At 45.0% G+C, this 27,903-nt stretch overlaps 1 protein-coding gene across 3 annotated transcripts in view; it reads right to left on the minus strand.

Annotated features, from left to right (window-relative positions):
• The window catches only part of GRID1 (glutamate ionotropic receptor delta type subunit 1), a 1,874,363-nt gene that overhangs the window by 1,308,857 nt on the left and 537,603 nt on the right, over positions 1 to 27,903 (minus strand). The gene's annotated exons all lie outside the window — the stretch shown is intronic.

Raw genomic sequence — 27,903 nt, forward strand, 5'->3', positions numbered from 1 at the left:
TTCGCCCGCTCATCTCCGCCCCTCCGCTTCTATTGGGCAACTGCTTAGTGACGCAGCTGTGACACCAAATGAACCTCCCCCTTAAAGGAGAGATTGTTCGGAGGCCACAGCGACGTCGGTGAAGAGGTAATTGCGTGTGACGCTGCCGTAGCGATATCGTTCGCTACGGCAGCGATCTCCCCCTTGGCGCGCAACCGACGTGGGCGGGTGCTATTGCTTGCGACATCGCTAGCGATGTCGCAGCGTGTAAAGCCCGCTTGAGGGTTGAAGTCTATGAACTTACATCTACTTTCAACCTAAAAGACTATGAAACTATGAAATTCTTAACTGTAGTTTTAGCCTAAGTTGCTTTATAGAATATTTTCCCCTTTCTTGAGCAATGTAAGTCTAGCTCATTTTCTAGTTCATTTCTTGCTCATTTCTTGAACAATGTAAGTCATGCTGGGTGATATCTTTATACTTCTCTGAAGAATTGATATAATGCTATGATACATCAAGCGATGAATAATTACAGCTGACATTTAATTTTATAAAGTATATTGAAGAAAAATGGGTTAATTCTGCATTACCTGAGCAGAGGAGAACTTTTATGGATGAAGTCAGAGACACGACTGACATAAAAGTATGGTTTGTCAACGCGTTTTGGTGTATCACACTTTTTCTTCAGGACAAATCACAATATGTGATACTTCGAAACACGATGACAAATACCGCACCTTTCTTCCCCTTGTGTCTCTGGCTTTATCCATCAATGGTCTCCTCTGTTCAGACAGCACAGGATTAACCCATTTTTCTTCAATATAATATTTACGGGAATCCACGTAGGTTTGCAGCAGCCAGTCTTAAGTGTAATAAGCGGTTGTAGTTACACAACCCAGAAAGGGGAACAAATCTCCCATCCTTTTTATACATTTTTCCCCTGATAAGATTCTATTGTGTTATTGTCTTTTCAGCTTTCCTAATTTTATTTTATAACTCATCTGTCAAACATTTTCATTATCTTAGTAAAAGATATATAACAATTCTGATACAATCTGCCCACAGCATAACTTGAGAAAAGATGCCATTGCCTAGAAAATTAAGCTATTTAGGACATGACTTTTGAGGGGATGTGTTGTTCTTCATGTCTGTCCTATACTGCATTATATATTGACTTCATTGAATTGGTAAAGGACTTTAAGGTTTTTTTTTATTTAAAAATATGTTAACTAAGTACTCTGTGTTTTTTTTATATATGTACATTTATTTACATACTGCAGTGTGTTTAACATTTTTTTTCCACAAACATAGTTAATTTTAAAGTTGATTTTAATCAATAGATCTTGGAATAATAATAATTTCCACAATTGGATGTGTTTAACAAAAATGTTCCTGTGCTGAGATAATGTTATATATGTGTCCCTACTGTGTAATGGCCATGTCTGACCGTACAGGGACATGGTCTGATCATACTACACCTCCTGAGCAACAGGATCACAGCTGATTTTTTTTTGGGAGGTAAAGTATTTCCTTGCCTGTTTTTTAAAAATGTGTTATCTCAAAGAAATTATAACACCAAGAAGCAAAGTGTTTGATTTATGTAAATTACAGGATGGATAGACATCTTAATGATATGCAAATTATATAAAATTAAAGACAAAAAAGTCTAAATATCTGATTTATTTAAATTACACACTTTAGCTGCAATCAATGAAGTTAATAATCGCTGACTCAGTAATGTTCTGCCGTGCTGAATGCACTTGGCCAAATCATCAAGATCCACTGCTGGCAGTTCCCGTTGCAATTGCCAATCAATTACATCTCAGATGTGCCCAATGGGAGGCAAGTCTAGAGACCATACAGGCCATTGCAGCAGGTTTAAAACATGAAGGCTGCTCATGGAAGCATCAAAATCTTGCAAACTGATGTTTTCTTAATGAAAAATGATTGTTGGGGCACTTTAGAGAGCTTAAGGCATCTAACAGAGTCTACACAAAAAAAAAGTTATTTCAATTTTTTCATCATTTGCATATCATTAACATGTTTATCGATCCTCTGATTTCCATAATCCTTTAACTTTTCCTTCTTAGTATTGCAATTTCACTGTTAAGGATTGTGTACATAGAATATGAGGTATTAGTACAGAGAAAACAAGCTGCATCACTATCATATCATAAAAAAAGGATTTTTTTCATGTAGGTATTCTCTGGGAACAGGATTAGAAATATCTCTTAGAAATACTTTTACAGAATGTAGTGGTTTGTACTTGTGGTTTTTAATGCCATAGTTTATTCCAAACACTATCAGCTTTGTCATGCTGTGTTGCTCTTAGGGTGAAAGCTTGTTACATTGATTTTATGTGCTGAGCTCCTATCTTTAAAACTCCACAGCAGGACAAAGTATGACTTCTCAGCCCCTTCTTTATATCATTCCTTGCCCTGGCACCTCTGTAGCCATTAATAGCGGCATTACTTCAATAGGATCCCTGTTGAAAGGTGTGATCACTTAAGGTTTTTGTAGTTTAAAAAAATCTATTGTTAAATAGACTACAAGAGCTTACAGAATTCATAGACTGGAGTACCTAAATGAAAACATTTATAAATTAGTCAAGGTGATGAGATGTGCCTCTTCCTTCTAAGAGAATTCAAAATGTCTATATATGTTATGTTTTTTTTCTTTCCACTAAGAAAATATTCAGGATTGAGTTCACTGATTTGATATTTTTGATAAAATTTGCAACATATAATTATTTAAAGTGGATTTTTCACCAGTGTGGATATGTTAATCTGGCCACATCACGGAATAGTGGCTGCAGAGCTGAGAAAACGTAGATTTTTATTATTTCTCCTCTTCATTCTAGATATATTTGCCTGTAAAATTTAGGGCAAAGGGCAGGAGAGTGATACCAGATGGTTTCTGATGAAGGTGTATGATCTTTTTCACCTGAATGAGATTGATCAATTATAAGTAGGCAGCAACATACTGGGGAGAATAGAACATGTCCCCACAAAAGTTGTCTCAATTTGAGACATGTAATAACAATCTAATCTCACTGGTCTCACTACAGAGATATGTAGGATTACAAAGGGCTTATAATAGTTGGCGAAATATATTAAGACCAGCATGGTTTATGCCAGTCTTTATAAAAAGCAAGTCCCACCCCTTCCACTAAGCTCTGGCTAAAAAGTTTAAAAGCCACACATTTTGGTGCACAAATGACTTGTGCCACACTTTGTGACTTAATTTATGGCAGTTTCTGGAGTAATTGCAATAATGTGTACGTCTTGTGCCCTCCAATTTGTATATAACGTTGGCTATAAAAAAATCACTAAAGCCAGAACTCAGTACATCTTGATAGAATATCTAACTCTAACATTATAGATATGGTACCAGAAGCAAACTTAATACATAAATATGGAAGCAAAACAACATTTACTACATACTGTTGGGCTCAAAAGTTTACATACCCAGGAAGATTTTTTGCTTTCTTGGCCTTTTTTCAGAGAATATGAATGATAACACAAAATCTTTTTTTTCCACTCATGGTTAGTGGTTGGGTGAAGCCATTTATTGTCAAACTACTGTGCTTTCTCTTTTTAAATCATTATGACAACCAAAAACATCCAAATGACCCTGATCAAAAGTTCACATGCCCTGGTGATTTTCGCCTGATAACATGCACAGAAGTTGACACAAATGGGTTTGAATGGCAAATAAAGGTAACATTCTCACCTGTGACCTGATTGCTTGTAATCAGTGTGTGCATAAAACCTGAGTGAGTTTCTGGCATTCAGACAGACTCTTGCATCTTTTATCCAGCCACTTACGTTTCTGGATTATGAGTCATGGAGAAAGCCAAAGAATTGTAAACAGATCTACGGGAAAAGATAGTTGAACTGTGTAAAAAAGGAAAGAGATACAAAAAGACAGCCAAGGAATTGATAATGCCAGTCAGCAGTGGTCAAACTGTGATTAACAAATGGAAAATCAGGAGGTCTGTAAAAACCAAACCACGATCAGGTAGACCAACAAAACTTTTTGCCACAACTGCCATGAAAATTGTTCAGGATGCAAAGAAAAACCCACAAATAACTTCAGCTGAAATACAGGACTCACTGAAACCTAGTGGTGTGGCTGTCTCAAGATGCACAATAAGGAGGCACATGAAGAAAAATGGGCTGCATGGTTGAGTCGCCAAAAGAAAGCTATTACTGTGCAAATGCCACAAAGTATTTCACCTACAATACACCAAACTGCAAAAAGACAAGCCTCCAAACCTTTGGAACAAAGTAATTTGGCCACAACCATAAATGTTACATTTGCAGGGGTGTCAACAAGACCTATAATAAAAGGAACACCATTCCTACTGTAAAGCATGGAGGTGTATCATTGATGATGTGGGGATGTGTGAGCTACAAGAGCACAAGCAACTTGGTCAAAGTTGAAATAAGATAAATGCAGAAAATACTGAAGGTAAATTTGCACTCATCAACAGGGAGGCTGTGCATGGAACGTACTTGGATGTTCCAAAATGACAACAATCCAAAACATCAGGCCAAGTCGACTTTTCATTGGCTACAGCAGAACAAAGTGAAGGTTCTGGAGTGGCCATCTCAGTCTCCTGACCTCAATATAATTGAGTCACTCTGTGGAGAACTCAAGTGCCCAATTCATACAAGAAAACCCAGGAATTTCTAGGAATTGGAGGCTTTTTGCCAAGAAGAAGGGGCAGCTTTACAATCTGAGAAAATAATGAGCCTCATCCACAACTACCATAAAAGATTTCAAGCTGTCATTGATGTTAGAGGGGGCAATACACGGTATTAAGAACTGGGGTATGTCAACTTTTTAACTTGATGGTTGCTCACTCACCCCAGTCTCACAAGCTCGTTGCCTTGGAGTAACCCTCGACTCTGCTCTATCCTTAAAGCCACACATCCAAGCCCTCTTCAACTCATGCCGATTACAACTCAAAAATATATCCCGGATCCGTGCTTTCCTTAACCAAGAATCAGCAAAAACATTAGTGCATGCCCTCATCATCTCCCGCATCGACTACTGCAACCTCCTACTCTCTGGCCTCCCTTCCAACACTCTTGCACCTCTCCAATCTATCCTAAACTCTGCGGCCCGCTTAATCCACCTCTCCCCTCGCTACTCCCCAGCCTCGCCACTCTGCCAATCCCTTCACTGGCTTCCCATCGCCAAACGACTTCAGTTCAAAACATTAACCATGACATACAAAGCCATGCACAACCTGTCTCCTCCCTACATCTGTGACATAGTCTCCCGGTACCTACCTGCACGCAACCTTAGATCCTCACAAGATCTCCTTCTCTGCTCCTCTCTTATCTCCTCTTCCCACAATTGCGTACAAGATTTCTCCCGTGCATCCCCCATACTCTGGAACGCTCTACCTCAGCACATCAGACTCTCCACTACTGTGGAAAGCTTCAAGAGGAACCTCAAGACCCACCTCTTCCAACAAGCCTACAACCTACAATAGCCCTCAGTCCAGTAGACCACTGCGCAACCAGCTCTGTCCTCACCTATTGTACCATCACCCATTCCCTGTAGACTGTGAGCCCTCGCGGGCAGGGTCCTCTCTCCTCCTATACCAGTCTGTCTTGTACTGTTAATGATTGTTGTACGTATACCCTCTCTCACTTGTAAAGCGCCATGGAATAAATGGCGCTATAATAATAAATAATAATAATAATAATTAGGGTCATTTGGATGTTTTTAGTTGTCATTATGATTTAAAAAGAGAAAACACAGTAGTTTGACAATAAATGGCTTCACCCAACCACTAACCATGAGTGGAAAAAAAGATTTTGTGTTATATTCATATTCCCTGAAAAAAGGCCAAGGCAGCAATAAATCTTCTGGGGTATGTAAACTTTTGAGCAGAACTGTATATACGGAACAGAAAAATGCTTACTACATAGATTTAGGAACATAACCAAACTGTTTTCATAGAAATAGGAACAGAACGTACCATAATACAGAGCTATGGGTACAGAGCAAAACCGATTGCATAGCTATAGTAACAGAACCAAGTTTACTACATAGATATGTGAACAGAACAAGGCTTACTATATAGATAAAGTACCTGAACCAGACTTGTTGTATAGATATGGGAACAGAACCAGACTTAGTACATATACACAGAAACAAAACCAAACTTAATATATACATATGAGAACAAAATCAAACTTGCTACATAAGTAGAATATGAACGGCAGCACAAATATATTTAAGTACTTGGCAAACCGCAAGTGTGTTGACAAAAACCGTGAACTTTACACTAAATTAGCATAGTAAGGATGCGTGAACACAATTTTTTTTTAAAGTATTGAATTAATTTAATGACAGGCATTTAAAAATATAAGGATACTGAAGATTCTACTTATGCTTTTGTAAAAGAAAAAAGGGATATATTCTCACTACAAGAAAAAGAATCCCTCAAAAATAACATATAATTTTCTTACAATTGAGTCCCCTTTTTGTTCTTTACCTTGTTACATATGAAAATGTGTTGAGAATCTCGCCTAAGTTTACACATACACAAGCGTACTATTTACACATACATAAAGAAATATTTTAAAGGGAACCTCTCAATACCACAGTGCAAGCAGAGGTAGTGTAACATAGAGTAGTGTAAAACATTATCAAAGAGACCTATTATGGTGCTATCAGCCTCTTTAAAATTCAGCGTTTTATATGTATTAGATTTCCAAATGCACTAGTGGACATATCTGTGCATAAGCAATCTATAGGCCCTCATACACTACAGTAAATCAGCAAAACCTTCCGATAACAGTGTGATAGGCTGACAGTTTAATATGTATGTGGACCTCTCCACTGTCATAATAAATGATGTCAGGGAAGAGAAGGTGCATTCAGCTGAGCAGAGAGTTCCTTTGTTTGTGTGTTTTATGAGTTTATAGGTGGCTTAAAGATGTTGTCCACTACTCTTACATTGATGGACTATCCTTAAGGCCCTCTTGCACACGCAGATAAATCTGTGGCAGATCTGTGGTAGATCTGTGGCAGATCTGTGGTAGATCTGTGGTAGATCTGCGGCAGATCTGTGGTTGCAGTGAAATTGTGGATAATCAGTTCCAGGTTTGTGGCTGTGTACAAATGGAACAATATGTCCATGATTTCACTGCAGCCAAAGATTTATCTCTGTGTGTCGGCTGAGACTACAGGCGGCGTGTGGATCCCTAAGTGTGGATCTTTAAGTGTGCAGAAAATGAATTAGGCCCGAATATCTAGATTATGCACTTTTTCATTCACCATCATCTCTACTCCCCATCATCTAATTATCGTGTCTGCTCTCTTCACAGGTATGTCTGCCAACTACTCAGCTTTTCCATGAATAGCCTTTCCTTGTGTACCCTGCTTTCTGTGCAATTGGTATGTCTGCTAACTACTCAGCTTTTCCATGAATAGCCTTTCCTTGTGTACCCTGCTTTCTGTGCAATTGGTATGTCTGCCAATTACTCAGCTTGTCCATGAATATCCTTTCCTTGTGTACCCTGCTTTCTGTGCAATTGGTATGTCTGCCAACTACTCAGCTTTTCCATGAATAGCCTTTCCTTGTGTACCCTGCTTTCTGTGCAATTGGTATGTCTGCCAACTACTCAGCTTGTCCATGAATATCCTTTCCTTGTGTACCCTGCTTTCTGTGCAATTGGTATGTCTGCCAACTACTCAGCTTTTCCATGAATAGCCTTTCCTTGTGTACCCTGCTTTCTGTGTAATTGGTATGTCTGCCAACTACTCAGCTTTTCCATGAATAGCCTTTCCTTGTGTACCCTGCTTTCTGTGCAATTGGTATGTCTGCCAACTACTCAGCTTTTCCATGAATAGCCTTTCCTTGTGTACCCTGCTTTCTGTGCAATTGGTATGTCTGTTAGTGACCACTCCATGAACCCCCATTCTCACTTTTCTTCATGACCCCCTGTTATCTCTGCCTATGCTATGCAACAGCTGGGTTCAGCTTTGACTTAAGTAATTAAGAAGAGCATCAGCCCCTCCCTTCTGTGATCCACCTGAGTGCCTTGCTAACACTATATATCTGTACCACACTGTCGGCGTGTGGATCCCTAAGTGTGGATCTTTAAGTGTGCATAAAATGAGTTAGGCCTGAATTGGGCCGGAAGGGACCGGAAGGTAACTGGATACATAGTCAAAGTAAACAATGTTTGTATGTGTTTTTACTTTCACCCCTATAATACTTCACTTTCTATCTTCCCCTCTAATCCCTACACCCAGTAATGAGCTATTCCTCTCTCCCTCCATCCTCCACACCCATCTCACCCTCTCCTCAGATCTGTTACTCCACTTTACACTCAGTGTCTCCAGACACACACGGCCACCTCATGGACTCTCCTGCTCCCACCTACTAACACTCTCACTGCTTCTCCTCACAGCTGGGGATATCTCCACAAATCCTGGCCCTCCTCACCACATCCCTATTGTTACATCTAACTGCCATCCACACTCTAACACCAATTTACGCAACCTCTCTAACCTTATACCCATTTACCCAGCCCCGGCTCCCCCAGTTCTACTAACTAGAGCTCTATGGAACGCTCGCTCTGTCTGCTACAAACTATCCTACATTCATGATCTTTTCATCACTAATAAACTTTCCTTCCTTGGCATCACTGAATCCTGGCTCACCCCCTCTGACACTGCCTCTCCAGCTGCACTTTCTTATGGTGGTCTCCAACTCTCTCACACACCCCGCCCCAGTAACAAGCATGGTGGAGGAGTTGGTTTGCTCCTGTCCAACCAATGTTCCTTTACCCCAATTCCACTACCACCCTCGGTTACTCTCCCCTCTTTTGATGTGCACTCCGTACGCATCTACTCCCCTTCCAACCTCCAACTGGCTGTCATTTACCGCGCTCCAGGGCCAGCCACTCCCTTTTTTGATAATTTCACCACCTGGCTACTACATTTCCTTTCCACCGACATCCCCACCATCATCATGGGTGACTTTAACATCCCCATTGACACTTCTCACTCATCTGTCGCTAAACTTCTAACACTTGCTTCCTCCTTTGGCCTCACTCAATGGTCCTCTGCAGCTACTCACAAAGATGGCCACACACTGGACCTCATTTTCACTCGCCTCTGTTCCCTATCTAACCTCTCTAACTCACCTCTACCCCTGTCGGACCACAACCTACTCACATTCTCTTCCCTTTCTTCTCCAAGTACACAAGCCCCCCTCCACAAACATTCACACCCCCGCAGAAATCTCAATCACCTTGACTTACACTCACTTTCTCAGTCTCTTTTCCCTCTTGCAGACATTGCTTCTTCAAACAATGCAGATGCTGCTGCCACTTTATACAACACCACTATCTCTGCAGCTCTCGAATCAGCTGCCCCCCTCACACACACCAAAACCCGCACAATCAACAGGCAACCCTGGCACACGAGTCAGACTAAAGAATTGAGACGGGCTTCCAGAATTGCTGAGCACAGATGGAAGAGGTCTCTTTCCACTGAGCACTTTGTTACATACAAACAAGCTCTCACCACTTTCAAGTCTGCACTCATCGTCATCGCTGCAAAACAAACCTACTTCTCATCCCTCATATCCTCTCTATCCCACAACCCTAAACAGCTATTCAACACTTTCAACTCTCTCCTCCATCCTCCAGTACCACCTCCCTTTCCTCTCATCTCAGCTGAAGACTTTGCCTCTTTCTTCAAGCAGAAGATTGACAACATCAGAGCAAGCTTTGGCCCACAATCCCCACAGCCACTCCTCACAACTACTCAGTCTTCTTCCTCAAAATCCAGCTTCACCATGACAGAAGAACATCTTTCCACTCTACTCTCAAGGTCACATCTAACCACCTGTGCACTTGACCCGCTCCCATCGCATCTCATCCCCAACATCACCGCAGTCCTCATCCTAGCCCTAACCCATCTCTTCAACCTATCACTAACAACGGGTGTATTCCCTTCATGCTTTAAACATGCCTCAATCACACCCATCCTCAAAAAGCCCTCCCTTGACCCATCCTCTGTGTCAAACTATCGCCCCATATCACTTCTCCCCTATGCCTCAAAACTACTGGAACAGCATGTCCAACTTGAACTGTCCTCATACCTCTCTTCCTGCTCTCTCTTTGATCGGCTACAATCTGGCTTCCGACCCCATCATTCCACTGAAACTGCCCTGACTAAAGTCGCTAACGACCTACTAACTGCAAAAGCCAAGCGACACTACACTGTCCTCCTCCTCCTGGACCTGTCCTCTAGAGATGAGCGAACCGGTCCCGGTTCGGCTCGAGGTCGGTTCGCCAAACGGAGGTCCCGTTCGAGTTCGGCTCGTCGAACGTTCGACGAACCGAACTCGAGCCAATAGGAAACAATGGCAGGCAATCACAAACACAGAAAAACACCTAGAAAACACCCTCAAAGGTGTCCAAAAGGTCACAAACAACTCACAACACATGGGAAAGTGACAAGGACATATACTCATGTGAAAAAAAAAGAGCTGGACAAGGAAAAAGAGGAGGAGACACAGATATATGAGTATATGCAAGGAAACATCGATTCCATTATTGTGCAACTTGAGCCCTGCTCATTTTAGGCTTCCAATCTTGATAAATTGCCTGAGCTCGCCACGTACGCCTTGGGGATCTTGTCGTGTACTGCAGCCAGCGTTCTCTCGGAACCTGTCTTCAGTGCTGCTGGGGGTCTGCTGGCAGATAAGCACACATGTCTGTCCACTGACAATGTGGACATGGCTCTCAGAGGACTTTTCTTCCCCTGGGTCAGCCAGGGGACGGGAAAGGCACGCGTATTTTTGAGAGTGCTTCATGCAAAGCATCTTTTTCTTTTTCAAAAGGGGGCTCAACCGATGCCAGTCAAGTGGGGTGTGTGTGGCCCAGTTAGTGGCAACGAGGGAGACTGTGGTTGGAGTCCCCTCGCTGTGTTTCTAAAAGAAGCAAGATGAACAAGTCATGGCTCTCAGAGGACTTTTCTTCCCCTGGGTCAGCCAGGGGATGGGAAAGGCACGCGTATTTTTGAGAGTGCTTCATGCAAAGCATCTTTTTCATTTTGAAAAGGGGCATCAACTGATGTCAGTCAAGTGGGGTGTGTGTGGCCCAATTAGTGGCAACGAGGGAGACTGTGGTTGGAGTCCCCTCGCTGTGTTTCTAAAAGAACCAAAATGAACAAATCATGGCTCTCAGAGGACTTTTCTTCCCCTGGGTCAGCCAGGGGACGGGAAAGGCACGCGTATTTTTGAGAGTGCTTCATGCAAAGCATCTTTTTCTTTTTCAAAAGGGGGCTCAACCGATGCCAGTCAAGTGGGGTGTGTGTGGCCCAGTTAGTGGAAACGAGGGAGACTGTGGTTGGAGTCCCCTCGCTGTGTTTCTAAAAGAACCAAGATGAACAAGTCATGGCTCTGAGGACTTTTCTTCACCTGGGTCAGCCAGGGGACGGGAAAGGCACGCGTATTTTTGAGAGTGCTTCATGCAAAGCATCTTTTTCTTTTTCAAAAGGGGGCTCAACCGATGCCAGTCAAGTGGGGTGTGTGTGGCCCAGTTAGTGGAAACGAGGGAGACTGTGGTTGGAGTCCCCTCGCTGTGTCTCTAAAAGAACCAAGATGAACAAGTCATGGCTCTCAGAGGACTTTTCTTCCCCTGGGTCAGCCAGGGGACGGGAAAGGCAAGCGTATTTTTGAGAGTGCTTCATGCAAAGCATCTTTTTCATTTTGAAAAGGGGCATCAACTGATGTCAGTCAAGAGGGGTGTGTGTGGCCCATTTAGTGGAAACGAGGGAGACTGTGGTTGGAGTCCCCTCGCTGTGTCTCTAAAAGAACCAAGATGAACAAGTCATGGCTCTCAGAGGACTTTTCTTCCCCTGGGTCAGCCAGGGGACGGGAAAGGCACGCATATTTTTGAGAGTGCTTCATGCAAAGCATCTTTTTCTTTTTCAAAAGGGGGCTCAACCGATGCCAGTCAAGTGGGGTGTGTGTGGCCCAGTTAGTGGAAACGAGGGAGACTGTGGTTGGAGTCCCCTCGCTGTGTCTCTAAAAGAACCAAGATGAACAAGTCATGGCTCTCAGAGGACTTTTCTTCCCCTGGGTCAGCCAGGGGACGGGAAAGGCAAGCGTATTTTTGAGAGTGCTTCATGCAAAGCATCTTTTTCATTTTGAAAAGGGGCATCAACTGATGTCAGTCAAGAGGGGTGTGTGTGGCCCATTTAGTGGAAACGAGGGAGACTGTGGTTGGAGTCCCCTCGCTGTGTCTCTAAAAGAACCAAGATGAACAAGTCATGGCTCTCAGAGGACTTTTCTTCCCCTGGGTCAGCCAGGGGACGGGAAAGGCAAGCGTATTTTTGAGAGTGCTTCATGCAAAGCATCTTTTTCTTTTTCAAAAGGGGGCTCAACCGATGCCAGTCAAGTGGGGTGTGTGTGGCCCAGTTAGTGGCAACGAGGGAGACTGTGGTTGGAGTCCCCTCGCTGTGTTTCTAAAAGAACCAAGATGAACAAGTCATGGCTCTGAGGACTTTTCTTCCCCTGGGTCAGCCAGGGGACGGGAAAGGCACGCGTATTTTTGAGAGTGCTTCATGCAAAGCATCTTTTTCATTTTGAAAAGGGGCATCAACTGATGTCAGTCAAGAGGGGTGTGTGTGGCCCATTTAGTGGAAACGAGGGAGACTGTGGTTGGAGTCCCCTCGCTGTGTCTCTAAAAGAACCAAGATGAACAAGTCATGGCTCTCAGAGGACTTTTCTTCCCCTGGGTCAGCCAGGGGACGGGAAAGGCAAGCGTATTTTTGAGAGTGCTTCATGCAAAGCATCTTTTTCATTTTGAAAAGGGGCATCAACTGATGTCAGTCAAGAGGGGTGTGTGTGGCCCATTTAGTGGAAACGAGGGAGACTGTGGTTGGAGTCCCCTCGCTGTGTCTGTAAAAGAACCAAGATGAACAAGTCATGGCTCTCAGAGGACTTTTCTTCCCCTGGGTCAGCCAGGGGACGGGAAAGGCAAGCGTATTTTTGAGAGTGCTTCATGCAAAGCATCTTTTTCTTTTTCAAAAGGGGGCTCAACCGATGCCAGTCAAGTGGGGTGTGTGTGGCCCAGTTAGTGGCAACGAGGGAGACTGTGGTTGGAGTCCCCTCGCTGTGTTTCTAAAAGAACCAAGATGAACAAGTCATGGCTCTGAGGACTTTTCTTCCCCTGGGTCAGCCAGGGGACGGGAAAGGCATGCGTATTTTTGAGAGTGCTTCATGCATAGCATCTTTTTCATTTTGAAAAGGGGCATCAACTGATGTCAGTCAAGAGGGGTGTGTGTGGCCCAGTTAGTGGAAACGAGGGAGACTGTGGTTGGAGTCCCCTCGCTGTGTCTCTAAAAGAACCAAGATGAACAAGTCATGGCTCTCAGAGGACTTTTCTTCCCCTGGGTCAGCCAGGGGACGGGAAAGGCAAGCGTATTTTTGAGAGTGCTTCATGCAAAGCATCTTTTTCATTTTGAAAAGGGGCATCAACTGATGTCAGTCAAGAGGGGTGTGTGTGGCCCATTTAGTGGAAACGAGGGAGACTGTGGTTGGAGTCCCCTCGCTGTGTCTCTAAAAGAACCAAGATGAACAAGTCATGGCTCTCAGAGGACTTTTCTTCCCCTGGGTCAGCCAGGGGACGGGAAAGGCACGCGTATTTTTGAGAGTGCTTCATGCAAAGCATCTTTTTCTTTTTCAAAAGGGGGCTCAACCGATGCCAGTCAAGTGGGGTGTGTGTGGCCCAGTTAGTGGAAACGAGGGAGACTGTGGTTGGAGTCCCCTCGCTGTGTTTTACATGCTTTTAGAAGGGCATGACATGGCTTGGAGGTTGACTTTCATCATCTGCAAACTGTTGGCTACCAAAATGCTGCCTTTCCAACAACTGTGGTTATAGACAATGAGGAACATACTGATGAAGATGAGACGCAGATACCTGATTGGGATGACAACTTAAATATTCGGTCAGGGCAAGAAGAGGCTCGGTCTGAGGGGGAGGGGATTGCAAACACAACAATTGATGATGAAGTTCTAGATCCCACCTACTGTCAACCCACAGTCAGACACTCGAGGAGGTCAACAGAGGCGGTGGAGGAGGATGCAACCGACGTCGAAGTAACCTTGCGCCTTCCTGGACACAGTCGGAGCACTGGTAGCACGTCTACAACTGCATCCTCAGCCACCACTCTGCCTCTGAGCATTATTCGGGGTGGATCAACTGGTCGCATGGCCTCTAAACCTTGCCTAGCCTGGTCCTTTTTTGACATAAAAAAAGATCGCCCAAATTATGTGATCTGTAACATTTGGCATGGTTATCTTACTAGAGGTCAAAACCTCAGCAGTTTGACAACTTCTTCCATGAATCGTCACATGAATAAATATCATATGGCCTGGTGGGAAGCTCACCGTGCTGCAATGCGGCCTAGCGGAGCCAACCATCCACCGCCTGCCCCTTCCAGTGCATCCGCGCGCTCGTCATCTTCTAGGACTGTGGGGACAGCTGTCACACCTGTTTTTCCACCCACAACTTCCACCACTGTAACCGCAACAGGCAGTTTGCTTGGTAGGTCGTCAGTTGGTTTGGAAGGGGAAACAAGTGATTGTGTACAGCTCTCTCAAACATCGATAGCACCAACGTTGGATGAAGGCAACATCATGTCTCCGCCTGCACTTTCCTCACAAACCTGCATTTTTCAAGGGACACCCTACTCAACACCGTCTACACACAGCAGCCAGATCTCTGTCCCTCAGATGTGGTGAAATAAAAGGCCACTTCCTGTGACCCATGACAAAGCTAAGAGGTTGACTCTATCCCTCTGTAAGCTGTTGGCTACCGAAATGCTGCCTTTCTGCCTAGTGGACACACAGGATTTTAGAGACCTTATGTCTGTCGCTGTGCCCCAGTACCAGATGCCTAGACGCCACTACTTCTCTAAGAAAGGTGTGCCCGCGCTACACCAGCATGTCACACACAACATCACCGCTTCCTTGAGAAACTCTGTGTGTGAACGGGTGCATTTCACCACAGATACTTGGACCAGTAAGCATGGACAGGGACGTTACATGTCGCTGACTGGCCACTGGGTAACTATGGTGATTGATGGTGAAGGGTCTGCTGCACAAGTCTTGCCGTCCCCACGACTTGTGTGTCAATCCTCTGTCTGTCCAAGTTCCGCCACTGCTTCTGCATCCTCCACCTCATCTGGGTCCTCCACCTCCGCCCCAAGCCTGCCTGGTCAGGCCACCAGCGTTGTCACTGCGCAGAAGGAATCACGCACCCCTCATTACTATGCTGGCAGCAGAGCGCAACGGCATCAGGCGGTCTTTAGCTTGACATGTCTTGGGAATAAGAGTCACACAGCTGAGGAGTTGTGGCCAGCTCTGCGGTCCGAGTTTAATAAATGGTTGTCTCCACTCAACCTGCAGCCTGGTAAGGCCGTGTGCGACAATGCTGCAAACCTGGGTGCGGCCCTTCGCCTGGGCAAGGTGACACACGTACCTTGTATGGCTCACGTGTTGAACCTTGTCGTCCAGCAATTTTTAACACACTATCCCGGCCTAGATGGCCTTCTGAACAGGGCACGAAAACTGTCTGCTCACTTCCGCCGTTCAAGCGCCGCAGCTGAGCGACTTGCATCGCTCCAGAAGTCTTTCGGCCTGCCGGTTCCACGCCTGAAATGCGATGTGGCGACACGCTGGAATTCAACTCTCCACATGTTACAGCGACTGTGGCAGCACCGCAGAGCCCTGGTGCAATACGTCATGACGTATAGCCTGGGCCAACGAGATGCAGAGGTGGGGCAGATCACCCTGATGGAGTGGTCTCAGATCAAGGACCTAGGCACCCTTCTGCACAGTTTCGACATGGCGACGAATATGTTTAGCGCTGACAATGCCATTATCAGCATGACGATTCCAGTCATTTACATGCTGGAGCACACGCTAAACACTATTCGGAGTCAGGGGGTGGGACAACAGGAAGGGGAGGAACTACAGGAGGATTCATATGCGCAAGACACAACAACATCACCAAGGTCCAGACGTTCATCATCACCAACGCGGCAGGCATGGGACCATGGGGGACAGGGATCAACAAGGGCGCATGGTAGCAGGCGAGATGTTGAGGAAGGTGCAGGAGGACATGAAGATATGGAGGACGAACTGTCCATGGACATGGAAGACTCAGCAGATGAGGGGGACCTTGGTCAAATTTCAGTTGAAAGAGGTTGGGGGGAGATGTCAGAGGAAGAAAGAACGGTTAGCACCTCTATGCCACAAACACAGCGTGGACATGGTCCGCATGGCTGCGCAAGACACATGAGTGCCTTCTTGTTGCACTACCTCCAACATGACCCTTGTATTGTCAAAATTAGAAGTGATGATGACTACTGGCTTGCCACACTATTAGATCCCCGGTACAAGTCCAAATTTTGTGACATAATTCCAGCCATAGAAAGGGACGCACTTATGCAGGAGTATCAGCAGAAGCTGTTACTCGATCTTAGATCCGCTTTTCCACCAAACAACCGTGCAGGTGCAGGGAGGGAATCTCCCAGTTGTAACTTGACAAACATGGTACGATCTCGTCATCTTCAACAGTCTACACGTACCAGTAGGACCGTATCTGGTGCTGGTAACAGCAATTTAATGGAATCTTTTCATAATTTTTTTAGACCCTCCTTTGCAAGGCCACCAGAGACAACAAGTCTGACACATAGTCAACGGCTGGAGAGGATGATACAGGAGTATCTACAAATGAACATCGATGCCATGACTTTGCAAATAGAGCCTTGCTCATTTTGGGCTTCAAATCTAGAAAAATGGCCAGAGCTATCCAGTTACGCCTTGGAGATTTTGTCGTGTCCAGCTGCCAGCGTTGTCTCTGAACGTGTCTTCAGTGCTGCTGGGTGTGTGCTGACAGATAAGCGCACGCGTCTGTCCAGTGACAATGTGGACAGACTGACGTTCATCAAAATTAACAAGTCATGGATCCAGAAGGAATTTACAACCCCTGTGTCATCCTGGGGAGAGTAAATGCTTGTGGATTTGGAATGTGCTTGATGCAAATCTAGCTGTGAAGTGTACAACTATGGCACAACTGCTGCCACTGAATGGGTGGGTGTGTGTGGGGCACAATTTTTGGAAAAAAGGGAGGCTCCGCTTGGAGTAACCCTTGCTTACATTGTTTTTAAAAGGAGCCAAGATGACCAAGTCATGGTTCAGCAAAGACTTTATCTACCTACCCCGGTGTCATGCTGGGGACGGTTAATTATGGCGTATTTTTGAATGTGCTTGATGCAAATCAAAACATCCTGTTTGCAACTAGGGCACAAGTGCTGCCACTGATGGGGTGTCTGTGTGCCCAATTTTTGGAAAAAAGGTAGACTCCGCTTGGAGTAACCCTTGCTTGCTGTGTTTTTTAAAAATGATACAAGATGAACAGATCTGAAGGCAAGATGAAGGCAACATCATGTCTCCGCCTGCACTTTCCTCACAAACCTGCATTTTTCCAGGGACACCCTACTCAACACCGTCTACAGACAGCAGCCAGATCTCTGTCCCTCAGATGTGGTCAAATAAAAGGCCACTTACTGCGACCCATGACAAAGCTAAGTGGTTGACTCTATCCCTCTGTAAGCTGTTGGCTACCGAAATGCTGCCTTTACGCCTAGTGGACACACAGGATTTTACAGACCTTATGTCTGTCGCTGTGCCCCAGTACCAGATGCCCAATCACCACTGCTTCTCCAAGAAAAGCATGCCCGCGCTACACCAGCATGTCGCACACATCATCACCACTTCCTTGAGAAAATCTGTGTGCGACAGGGTGCATTTCAACACAGATACTTGGACCAGTAAGCATAGACAGGGTCATTACATGTCACTGACTGGGCACTGGCAAACTATGGTGAGAGATGGAGAAGGGTCTGCTGTACAAGTCTTGCCGTCCCCACGAGTTGTTTCAATCCTTCTTCTGTATGTAGAAGTTAATACACTGCTTCTGCCTCTTCAACCTCGTGTGGGTCCTCCACCTTGGCGCAAACCCTGTGTGGTCAGGCCACCCTTCCTTGCAACTGCGCACAAGGACTACCACACACCTCCTTACTATGCTGGCAGCAGAGCTCAATGCCATCAGGCGGTCAAAGTTTTACTTTGAAATGTATGGGAAATGTGAGTCACACCGCTATTCCAGAGAATAGTAGTCAGGCAGGGTCAAAACATTAATTGAGGAACAGGAACACAATGGGACGGCCAGGACTTAATCAGAAAACAAGCAGAGGTGAAATGCGGATCGGCCAACAAGGTACATAAACAGCAAGCAGGAAAAGTAGTCAGGTAACAAGCACACAAAATCATAAAACTGAACTGGGGGTAAAATTAACCAGAGGTTCATAGCTATGTCTGGCAGTGGTCTGCAGACAGGATGGGCATAAAAAAGGGTGTGGTGTCTTCCCATTGGTTGTAGCTGAATGATGGTATTTCATCTGTGAGATACCCACCAGCTACATTCAGCCAGAGATTCTGCATCTGTCAAGGTAACGCAGCCCAGTGGGTGAGCATAACCTGCGTGCACCTGCGCCGCTGGCATCGACTACTCTCCCATCATCAGCACTATTCATGAAAGGAACACGTTGTCACCTGGCGACCGGAGTACAAATTGATGGAGCGGACTCCGTTGGTGACTTAACAGCCGTGTGCGGCAATGATGCAAACCTGGCTGCGGGCCATCCTCAGGGCAATGTGACACACGTGCCTTGTATGGCACACGTGTTGAACCGAATTCTCCAGCAATTTTTAAAACACCATCACGGCCTACATGGCCTTGTGCAGCGGGCACGCTCGCTATGTGCTCACTTCCATCGTGCGCACACAGCAGCTCAACAACTTTCATCACTCCGGAAGTCTTAGGGTCTGGCAGTTAAACGCCGGAAATGCGATGTTCCGACACGCAGGAATTGGAATCTGCACATGTTGCAGTGTGTGTGGCAGCACCGCAGAGCCCTGCTGAAATACGGTATGACATATATCCTGGGATAACTTGATCAAGAGGTGGTGCAGATCACGCTGCTGGAGTGGTGTCAGATCAAGGACCTATGCACCCTGCTACACAGTTCACAAATGTCGACGAAGATGTTTAGCACTGGCAATGTCATTCTCAGCGTGACAATTCTGGTCATCTACATGATGGAGCACACTGTAATTATTATTCGGAGTCAGGTGTTGGGACAAGAGGAAGGGGAGGAAGTACAGGAGGAGTCATATGCGGAAGGGATAACAAGATCTACGAGGTCCAGATGGTCAGCGGCACCTATGCGGCAGTCATGGTGAGGGAGAGGGATTAACAAGGGCGCATAGTATCAGCAAAAAGTGTTGATGAAAGTGCAGGAGCCCATGAAGAAATGGAGGACGAACTGGCGATGGGCATGGAAGACTCAGCAGATGAGTGAGAGCTTGCTCACATTTCGGTTGTGCGAGGTTGTGGGGAGAGGGCAGAGGAAGGAGGCACGATTCTCACCTCTCTGCCACCAACACACCAAGGACTTGGTCCTCCTGGATGCACAAGACACGTGAGCGCCTTCTTGCTGCACTACCTACATGACCCTCGGATTGTATGAATTTGAAGTAATCCTGAATACTGGGTTGCCACACTGTTAGATCCCCGGTACAAGACAAAATTTGGCGAACTAATTCCTGCCATAGAAATGGACGCACGTATACAGGAGTATCTGCAGAATGTGGTACGCAATCTTAGATCTACTTTTCCACTAAACACCAGTGCTGCACAGAGTGAATCACAACGCTTTGTCATGGATAGGAGGAAATGGTCTTTTACTTGTCCACATCGGAGGGACCGAGGGATGGCTGCTGTCCTGAGATGGCGGTGAGTACGGTGTCCCTGCACAGTTGCACTTTTGGTCATATCCCAAAATGAGTTGAAAAAGGACAGATGCTGTTGGAAAGGGGAACAGGTGTGTTGGAAAGGGGAAAAAAGTTTTGGTCCGTGGATTTGGTGGTTAAGCAACTGTAACATTTGCTGAAGAAACACCATCTGTTACAGTGGGACTGGCAGATTTGGATAAAGTGGTAAATAATCTGTGACCGCTATATAACGAAAATTAATAAGAAAAGAAAGAGAAAGGTATATATCCCCATCAGCAGTCAGTGTCCACCGTGCTCCCAGTTGGAAAAGGAGAGGTTGGCAACTGGAAGGTTTGGTGGAGGATACAGAGCTGTGTGGCTATGAAACTAATAGTAGCCTGAACCGAGTTAGACGCCATTCGGATCTGGAGACTGTGAGCCCTGTTAGCGTCACAGGGTCCACATGCCCACCCAGCCCAGGAACTCACTGTTAACAACACAGGGGCCATTGAGTACGCTGACCGTGTGCGTAGGGGCCACACCTGTGGACAGCAGGCGCATCAGCAGCAGCAGGCCTGTTAATGCCACTGGGCTGCACAAGCAGGACTGGTAGGACAGGAGCTGGTCTTAACCGTTCTGCGTTACCAACTGTGGTGGTGGCCTGCATCCACCACCCTATCCCTGCCTACCTCTGGCCTAAAGCCGCAATGGGTTCAACACATGGAGGTGTGCTCTTTCGGAGCATAATAGAAGGCTGCGCACCTCCTTGTTGGCTCCAGCCCCTTTTATAACCTGGGTCCGCCCCAAACCAGGGTGAACCACAATGCACCTCCTGGAGACAAAAGTAGAGTGACACGTCATGAGTGGCATAACTAGCGTCCTATTTGGAAACGCAACTTCAATGATGACTTCATGGCTGCCATGACCCAAACACCTCACCAGTCATCGTCTGACCATCAATAATGCGGTGACAAGTCATAGGTGTGGGCCTCTGCAAGCCATTTGGGAGGACACCTGATGCCCTGTGGTCTATATTGGACCCCCACATCAGGGCCAGAGCCAAAGAGTTCATTACCGGACCTAGTCTCAGATGCAGGAAGTGCCTGAGCATGCTCAGTAGCATGAAATACAGTCTCTGAAAAAAGACTATCAGCTTTAGCATGGTGTCTAGGCACAAAACAGGACTTAGACCCGGCACGGAATGCAAGCACCTGTGCAAAGAGGCTTTTCACACTTAGTGTGGGAGCATGCGCTGTATCCCGAAAAGAAGACTTAGCGTCAGGAATAACACAGTCAGGCTGAGCATACTCACTACGCGAAACACTGTAATTATGCTGCACCTGGGGTACATCGGCACACGCATGCGCACTAGCTGACTCTCCACACTTAGACGTGGAGGGGAAATTGCTCTTGGAGATGCTGTCTATGAACAGAAGGAAAAGCTAAAGGAAGCCTGACTTTCTATCCCTCCGAATTATGAAATGCAGCAAGGAATTCCATGAGTTTGCTATAACATTAGCGTAGCAAAATGTGCATAAGGGTGTGATGTAGAGGTGCTAGAAATAGCTTGTCACCAGTGGGGCACTAATGGAATACAACAGCCAGTTCTATGATGCCACTAAATGGCAGTATTTTGTGCTATCATTATAGCTTATTAAAAACAGAGCAGGAGGTTGTCATGCAGAGGTGCTGCACATAGATTTGCAGTAGTGTGAATAGACAAAAGTACAATAGCCACGTTTAGGATGCCACTAGGTACACTGAGTGTTTGCTAGTATAATGGCTGAGTTTAAAAAAGTTTGAGTGTGCAATGCAGGCAGACGTGCTGCAAATGTTTACAATAGTGTGAATAGACAAAAGTACAATAGCCACGTTTAGGATGCCACTAGGTACACTGAGTGTTTGCTAGTATAATGGCTGAGTTTAAAAAAGTTTGTGTGTGCAATGCAGGCAGACGTGCTGCAAATATCGTTCCAATAGTGTGAATAGACAAAAGTACAATAGCCACGTTTAGGATGCCAATAGGTACAATGAGTGTTTGCTACTATAATGGCTTAGTTTAAAAAAGTTTGAGTGTGCAATGCAGGCAGACGTGCTGCAAATATGTTTACAATAGTGTGAATAGACAAAAGTACAATAGCCACGTTTAGGATGCCACTAGGTACACTGAGTGTTTGCTAGTATAATGGCTTAGTTTAAAAAAGTTTGAGTGTGCAATGCAGGCAGACGTGCTGCAAATATGTTTACAATAGTGTGAATAGACAAAAGTACAATAGCCACGTTTAGGATGCCACTAGGTACACTGAGTGTTTGCTAGTATAATGGCTGAGTTTAAAAAAGTTTGAGTGTGCAATGCAGGCAGACGTGCTGCAAATATGTTTACAATAGTGTGAATAGACAAAAGTACAATAGCCACGTTTAGGATGCCACTAGGTACACTGAGTGTTTGCTAGTATAATGGCTGAGTTTAAAAAAGTTTGAGTGTGCAATGCAGGCAGACGTGCTGCAAATATGTTTACAATAGTGTGAATAGACAAAAGTACAATAGCCACGTTTAGGATGCCACTAGGTACACTGAGTGTTTGCTAGTATAATGGCTGAGTTTAAAAAAGTTTGAGAGTGCAATGCAGGCAGACGTGCTGCAAATATCTTTACAATAGTGTGAATAGACAAAAGTACAATAGCCACGTTTAGGATGCCACTAGGTACACTGAGTGTTTGCTAGTATAATGGCTGAGTTTAAAAAAGTTTGAGTGTGCAATGCAGGCAGACGTGCTGCAAATATGTTTACAATAGTGTGAATAGACAAAAGTACAATAGCCACGTTTAGGATGCCACTAGGTACACTGAGTGTTTGCTAGTATAATGGCTGAGTTTAAAAAAGTTTGTGTGTGCAATGCAGGCAGACGTGCTGCAAATATCGTTCCAATAGTGTGAATAGACAAAAGTACAATAGCCACGTTTAGGATGCCAATAGGTACAATGAGTGTTTGCTACTATAATGGCTTAGTTTAAAAAAGTTTGAGTGTGCAATGCAGGCAGACGTGCTGCAAATATGTTTACAATAGTGTGAATAGACAAAAGTACAATAGCCACGTTTAGGATGCCACTAGGTACACTGAGTGTTTGCTAGTATAATGGCTTAGTTTAAAAAAGTTTGAGTGTGCAATGCAGGCAGACGTGCTGCAAATATGTTTACAATAGTGTGAATAGACAAAAGTACAATAGCCACGTTTATGATGCCACTAGGTACACTGAGTGTTTGCTAGTATAATGGCTGAGTTTAAAAAAGTTTGAGTGTGCAATGCAGGCAGACGTGCTGCAAATATCGTTCCAATAGTGTGAATAGACAAAAGTACAATAGCCACGTTTAGGATGCCAATAGGTACAATGGGTGTTTGCTAGTATAATGGCTTATTTTAAAAAAGTTTGAGTGTGCAATGCAGGCAGACGTGCTGCAAATATGTTTACAGTAGTGTGAATAGACAAAAGTACAATAGCCACGTTTAGGATGCCACTAGGTACACTGAGTGTTTGCTAGTATAATGGCTTAGTTTAAAAAAGTTTGAGTGTGCAATGCAGGCAGACGTGCTGCAAATATCGTTCCAATAGTGTGAATAGACAAAAGTACAATAGCCACGTTTAGGATGCCAATAGGTACAATGAGTGTTTGCTACTATAATGGCTTAGTTTAAAAAAGTTTGAGTGTGCAATGCAGGCAGACGTGCTGCAAATATGTTTACAATAGTGTGAATAGACAAAAGTACAATAGCCACGTTTAGGATGCCACTAGGTACACAGTGTTTGCTAGTATAATGGCTGAGTTTAAAAAAAAGTTTGAGTGTGCAATGCAGGCAGACGTGCTGCAAATATCGTTCCAATAGTGTGAATAGACAAAAGTACAATAGCCACGTCTAGGATGCCACTAGGTACACTGAGTGTTTGCTAGTATAATGGCTGAGTTTAAAAAAGTTTGAGTGTGCAATGCAGGCAGACGTGCTGCAAATATCGTTCCAATAGTGTGAATAGACAAAAGTACAATAGCCACGTTTAGGATGCCACTAGGTACACTGAGTGTTTGCTAGTATAATGGCTTAGTTTAAAAAAGTTTGAGTGTGCAATGCAGGCAGACGTGCTGCAAATATGTTTACAATAGTGTGAATAGACAAAAGTACAATAGCCACGTTTAGGATGCCACTAGGTACACTGAGTGTTTGCTAGTATAATGGCTGAGTTTAAAAAAGTTTGAGTGTGCAATGCAGGCAGACGTGCTGCAAATATGTTTACAATAGTGTGAATAGACAAAAGTACAATAGCCACGTTTAGGATGCCACTAGGTACACTGAGTGTTTGCTAGTATAATGGCTGAGTTTAAAAAAGTTTGAGTGTGCAATGCAGGCAGACGTGCTGCAAATATGTTTACAATAGTGTGAATAGATAAAAGTACAATAGCCACGTTTAGGATGCCACTAGGTACACTGAGTGTTTGCTAGTATAATGGCTGAGTTTAAAAAAGTTTGAGTGTGCAATGCAGGCAGACGTGCTGCAAATATGTTTACAATAGTGTGAATAGACAAAAGTACAATAGCCACGTTTAGGATGCCACTAGGTACACTGAGTGTTTGCTAGTATAATGGCTGAGTTTAAAAAAGTTTGAGTGTGCAATGCAGGCAGACGTGCTGCAAATATCGTTCCAATAGTGTGAATAGACAAAAGTACAATAGCCACGTTTAGGATGCCAATAGGTACACTGAGTGTTTGCTAGTATAATGGCTTAGTTTAAAAAAGTTGGAGTGTGCAATGCAGGCAGACGTGCTCTGCAAATGTCTTTGCACTAGTGGGACTATAGCAAAGTCCAATAGCCACGTTTAGGATGCCACTAGGTACACAGAGTGTTTGCTAGTAAAATGGCTTAGTTTAAAAAAGTTGGAGTGTGCAATGCAGGCAGACGTGCTATGCAAATGTCTTTGCACTAGTGGGACTATAGCAAAGTCCAATAGCCACGTTTAGGATGCCACTAGGTACACTGAGTGTTTGCTAGTATAATGGCTTAGTTTAAAAAAGTTTGAGTGTTCAATGCAGGCAGACGTGCTCTGCAAATGTCTTTGCACTAGTGGGACTATAGCAAAGTCCAATAGCCACGTTTAGGATGCCACTAGGTACACAGAGTGTTTGCTAGTAAAATGGCTTAGTTTAAAAAAGTTGGAGTGTGCAATGCAGGCAGACGTGCTATGCAAATGTCTTTGCACTAGTGGGACTATAGCAAAGTCCAATAGCCACGTTTAGGATGCCACTAGGTACACTGAGTGTTTGCTAGTATAATGGCTTAGTTTAAAAAAGTTTGAGTGTGCAATGCAGGCAGACGTGCTCTGCAAATGTCTTTGCACTAGTGGGACTATAGCAAAGTCCAATAGCCACGTTTAGGATGCCACTAGGTACACTGACTGTTTGCTAGTATAATGGCTTAGTTAAAAAGAGTTGGAGTCTGCAATGCAGGCAGACGTGCTCTGCAAATGTCTTTGCACTAGTGGGACTATAGCAAAGTCCAATAGCCACGTTTAGGATGCCACTAGGTACACTGAGTGTTTGCTAGTAAAATTGCTTAGTTTAAAAAAGTTGGAGTGTGCAATGCAGGCAGACGTGCTCTGCTAATGTCTTTGCACTAGTGGGACTATAGCAAAGTCCAATAGCCACGTTTAGGATGCCACTAGGTACACTGAGTGTTTGCTAGTATAATGGCTTAGTTATAAGGAGTTGGAGTGTGCAGAGGACAGGAGGGTACAGTGCCAGGATTGTGGTGCTCTGGGTAGAGGAATGGAAGCCTGCCTTTCTATTCCCTCCTAATGGTGAAATGCAGGGAGGAAATCCCTGACCTTGGCTACACAGACGCTGTTGCTGTTTTCAGGACCTGTCACCTATGGCTCTCTGACCCTGCCGGTTTGAGCCCTTAAAAGGACTGCTATAAAGTGCTCTCCCTAAGCTGTCTAACGCTGTGTATGCAGCGCATACAGCTGTATCGGCGATAGGACTCAGGAGGAGGACGGAGCTGCGACAGTGATGTCTGACACCAAAGACGCAGAAGGCAGATAATGGCGTCCTGGAAGAAAATGTCCGGTTTTATAATGCAGGGACATGTGACATGGACATCCTATCACACATGCCGTTGCTTCTCTGGCTTTAAGTCCACTTAGCTGTGTGTGTGTCTGGGATTGGCTGACATGCTGGCCCGCCCCACAAGACGCGCGCGCTTAGGGAAGGAAGACAAGAAAAAAAAAAAAAATGGCGATCGCCATTATAGAAACAGCAGTGATCTGAAGGCGCTGTTCACGCACACTATACACTGAAATGTCATAATAGTGTGATTCACAGAGTGACTTACACTATTACAGCAGAAACCAAGCTATGATTTAGCTGTTTTTTTGCTGCTAGAACCGTTCTCGAACGTTTCTAGAACTATCGAGCTTTTGCAAAAAGCTCGAGTTCTAGTTCGATCTAGAACAGGCCCCAAAATCACTCGAGCCTAGAACTGGAGAACCACGAACCACGAACCGCGCTCAACTCTACTGTCCTCTGCCTTTGACACAGTAGACCTCTCCCTTCTATTACAAATTCTCTCATCTCTGGGCATCACAGACTTGGCGCTATCTTGGTTCTCCTCATACTTATCCAACCGAACTTTCAACGTCTCCCACTCTCACACCACTTCCTCATCTCACCTCCTAGCTGTCGGGGTCCCCCAAGGTTCAGTTCTTGGACCCCTGCTGTTCTCCATTTACACCTTCGGCCTGGGGCAGCTCATAGAGTCCCATGGCTTTCAGTATCATCTCTATGCTGATGATACGCAGATCTACCTCTCTGGACCTGACATCACCTCCCTACTAACCAGAATCCCACAATGTCTGTCTGCTATTTCATCCTTTTTCTCTGCTCGATTCCTAAAACTGAACGTGGACAAAACAGAATTCATTGTCTTTCCTCCTCCTCACTCAACTCCCCAACCTGATATATCCATCAATGTCAATGGCTGCTCACTTTCCCCAGTGCCACGCGCTAGCTGCCTGGGAGTAATCCTAGACTCTGATCTCTCTTTCAAGCCACACATCCAAGCCCTTTTCACCTCCTGCCGCCTCCAACTCAAAAATATTTCCTGGATTCGTACATTCCTTTCCCAAGAAGCTGCAAAAACCCTAATACATGCCCTTATTATCTCCCGTCTGGATTATTGCAACCTCCTGCTCTGTGGCCTCCCTTCTAACAGTCTCGCACCCCTACAATCTATTCTAAACTATGCTGCCCGGCTAATTCACCTGTCCCCCCGCTACTCCCCGACCTCTCCTCTCTGCCAATCCCTTCACTGGCTTCCCATTGCCCAACGACTCCAGTTCAAAACACTAACCATGACATACAAAGCCATCCACAACCTGTCTCCTCCCTACATCTGTGACCTAGTCTCCCCGTACTTACCTACACGTAACCTCCGATCCTCACAAAATCTCCTTCTCTACTCCCCTCTCATCTCCTCTTCCCACCATCGTATCCAAGATTTTGCCCGTGCCTCCCCCATACTCTGGAATGCCCTGCCACAACACATCAGACTCTCGCCTACCTTGCCAAGCTTCAAAAGGAACCTAAAGACCCACCTCTTCCGACAAGCCTACAACCTGCCGTAACCCTCAGTCTGATACAGCGCCGCACAATCAGCTCTACCCTCACCTACTGTATCCTCACCTATCCCTTGTAGACTGTGAGCCGTCGCGGGCAGGGACCTCTCTCCTCCTGTACCTGTCTGTGTCTTGTACTGTTTATGATTATTGTACTTGTCCCTATTATGTATACCCCTTTCACATGTAAAGCACCATGGAATTGATGGCGCTATAATAATAAATAATAATAATAATATTATTATTAATAATAATAATAGTGTGTGACAGGGCCTTTAGAATAGGCCTTAATGTCTAATTGTCCAGGGTCTGACACCTGGCACCCACGCCGATCAGCTGTTTTCAGTGTCAGTGGCGGCAGCAAGCAGA

Source organism: Anomaloglossus baeobatrachus, chromosome 5 (genome assembly GCF_048569485.1).
Source record: "Anomaloglossus baeobatrachus isolate aAnoBae1 chromosome 5, aAnoBae1.hap1, whole genome shotgun sequence".
NCBI classification, from domain to species: Eukaryota; Metazoa; Chordata; class Amphibia; order Anura; family Aromobatidae; genus Anomaloglossus; species Anomaloglossus baeobatrachus.